We start from the raw sequence: 2,791 nt of genomic DNA, 5'->3' as shown, positions 1-2,791 counted from the left end.
TCTGCACTCTGGACTGACAAAGAGGTCCAGAGCAGCATGTTGTGGCTCGCTTACCAGCAGAACGATTCCCAAACCAGAAATCATGCCAGCCACTTGGCCTAATGACATCTGCTAACATCTCATTAAAGTATTAAATAGCAGTGAAACTGTTGCCTTTGGAGTTGTGGGAGGCATCAAGTCTTTTCTACCTGAGGCTACAATCGTGTGAGTGCGACCTTTCTTTCAAGAACATCCTTCGTTTCGTAGGTACTTGGAGTAAATTCGCTGAAAAGGTATACATTCATGTCAACTGAAGATACCTGTATCCTTCACTGCTGATGAAAAGATAGAAAACACAAGAATTTCTAATTGCATCTGATATAGGAAATACTTAATTGATTATTAATCACACAAATCAGCCGCAGCATTAAAGCCGCGGACAGATGAAGTGGATAACCTTGATGACCACATTATGATGCAAATTTCTAGCAGGAATCCTTGGGTTTTGGCTTTCAGTTTTTTCTACTTCTTTTCCATATGGGTACAGTGAGACCTTGAGGGCACTGCTTTGCTTACTTGGTCACCTTGCTACTGTAGTTTCCATTCTATAATTTGTGCTTGTCCTTGTTGTGAAGATTGGTTTGTGACAGTTCTAAGATAAATGGCTTATGTCCTGTGGAACATATTTTATTTTGCTATGTCCAGTATATCATGCCAATAAATCAACACTTATGTGTCTAACCTCCCCCGCCGTTGCCAGGACAGCTCGTGGTGTGCCAGATTTGGTCAACAGCTGAATGATAAATTCCCTTTCTGAAGGCCACAGGAATATGCCAACGTTGCTGGGCTGATTTATTAAAGACAAAACAGAATGTGAGTGTGGGAGTTTTGTTACCGATGGGATCGTGAATGATCTCTGCTGCTGCCACCGGCCAATATGGAGGGGATGATGCCACAGTAGGTGTACACAGAATTATCTCTTTGGATGCACTGTCGAAGAAATGAAGCGAATATATACAGCAACCAAATCGCTCCCTCCACAGGGATTTGCAACGTAAAAGCATTTTGCATCAATAAACAGAGTGAAACAGTCCCGTCATCCATACTAATTTTTCTTTATCAGTGTTGTACTGTAACAGCGCTGGATAAAGGCTTAAATCCTGCGATGACTGTTTTTGTATCCTTGCCAACATTCGTTCAGTTCCCTACGTTATGTTGAAGATGAAGGTAATATATAGTACAAACATAAGTAGATGAATTTTCTGCTATGACCCTAACTTTTTCTCAGCCAGTAAAATATTTAAAGCCACAGATTGTTTGAGCTCAGCTTATTCATGTAATGTTGTCTCTTGCCTTCACATCAAAGTGCTCATTAGTGAAACTACTCGTATCTCTGCATGATGTACTGCATGGGAATGTCTTTAGGGTTCCTGCATATACAGAGAACAGCAAATCGTTTCATCATATGACCACATTTGGTTGTGACTACTGTGGGCCCTGTCAACTACAGCACACAATAAATCCCTGCAATGCAGGCAGCAGATGTGAATGTGCATCAAGCTACTGTAATGTGAAACTGCAGTGCTCTGTAATGCTTTTTCTTAGATACAGAGACATGAGTTCAATTTAAAGGGGTTTTACATGAATGCCAATTTCCTTAATGCAGACACAAAAGACCCACTACAGTGTTTGTCTCCCTGCTTATGTCCTTGTCTACTCTCGTGTCTTTTTTGTATTACTTTCCCTGGAACACTCTCTCACAGTCTGTGTCTAAAACCTAAAGAGAATTATTGATTTGATCAACTGGTCTCTGAATGCTATTGACTCCCTTTTCTCAACGAGAAGTCTGCTCTCGGGAGAGCCCGAGTGCCCTGGAGGGACTTTCCCTGCCGGATACACGATGGACGGGTGGCAGAAATGGAGGGTCATGTGCCTGGCGGGACTGTCGATCGAGGGCGCTGAAGATATCTACCTATTTGGAACCATGATAACAGGGTTCTTGCTGATCGGAGCTGGCTTGGCCCTGGCTTATCGGAGAATTAAGACAGCGGAACCAGCTGTTCAAACCCCCCCAAGGCTGCCCGCTGGGATTGGAACGATGGGACGAGGCGCGACTTCTCAGAACGGGCTCGAAAGCAGAATGGTTAAGACCTTGGAGACGCTTACAGCTGCCGTGAATACTCAGAATAACACCTCTGAACGTATATTAGAATACATCAAGGAGAGGCCTGCTCAAAATGACACCCTTGAGCGAAAGTTGGATTGCATCGCGGAACAGCTCACTGCAGTCGTGAGTTCTCAGAATTGGCTATCTGAGCAAAAGAATGAAAACACCAGCAAGTTTGATACCATCATGGAGAAGCTCGCGGTTCTCCGAGACCAGTGTCGGAGTGTTAAAGAACAGCTTTGAAATTCTCATGAGTTGTCGCAAAGAAAAAACACCATCATAATCCGGCTACCCCTTCGACGCCAGCTGTGGGCTCAAGGCTGGAGCTGAACATCAGGTCAGCTGGAGGTGCAGTCGAAAGATTGCAGCGGTCCCAGATCAGATGTACACACTGGGACTCTTTCCCATGTTGCTGTCTGTGTTTATTGTGCTATGGTGTGTTGATATCTGTGCATTCCTGTATTATCCTTTTGTGTTGCACATTTCGATGTTTTTTTCCTCGCTACCTGGCCTGACCTGTCTCCCCAATGTGATGTTTGTATTGTATGTACGGTCGGCAAGGTCTGTCATCTCGGTTGTGGGCAAAAGACCTGCAACTGACAAATAAAGGCTATCTCATCTCTCATTGTCTCTGACAGAAAAGGG

General features: G+C 44.1%; 1 pseudogene; it reads left to right on the top strand.

The window, feature by feature from the left end:
- The first annotated feature begins 888 nt into the window (after positions 1 to 888).
- On the top strand, positions 889 to 2,376 carry LOC147337163 (uncharacterized; annotated as a pseudogene).
- The last annotated feature ends 415 nt before the right edge of the window (positions 2,377 to 2,791 follow it).

Source organism: Aulonocara sp. 'chitande type north' Nkhata Bay, linkage group LG2, assembly GCF_057382095.1.
Source record: "Aulonocara sp. 'chitande type north' Nkhata Bay isolate Kocher_YH1m ecotype deep benthic linkage group LG2, A_spYH_male_GT1.1, whole genome shotgun sequence".
Classification (NCBI taxonomy): Eukaryota; Metazoa; Chordata; class Actinopteri; order Cichliformes; family Cichlidae; genus Aulonocara; species Aulonocara sp. 'chitande type north' Nkhata Bay.
The sequence above is the reverse complement of the archived record's forward strand: the minus strand, read 5'-3'. Positions and strand labels throughout refer to the sequence as shown.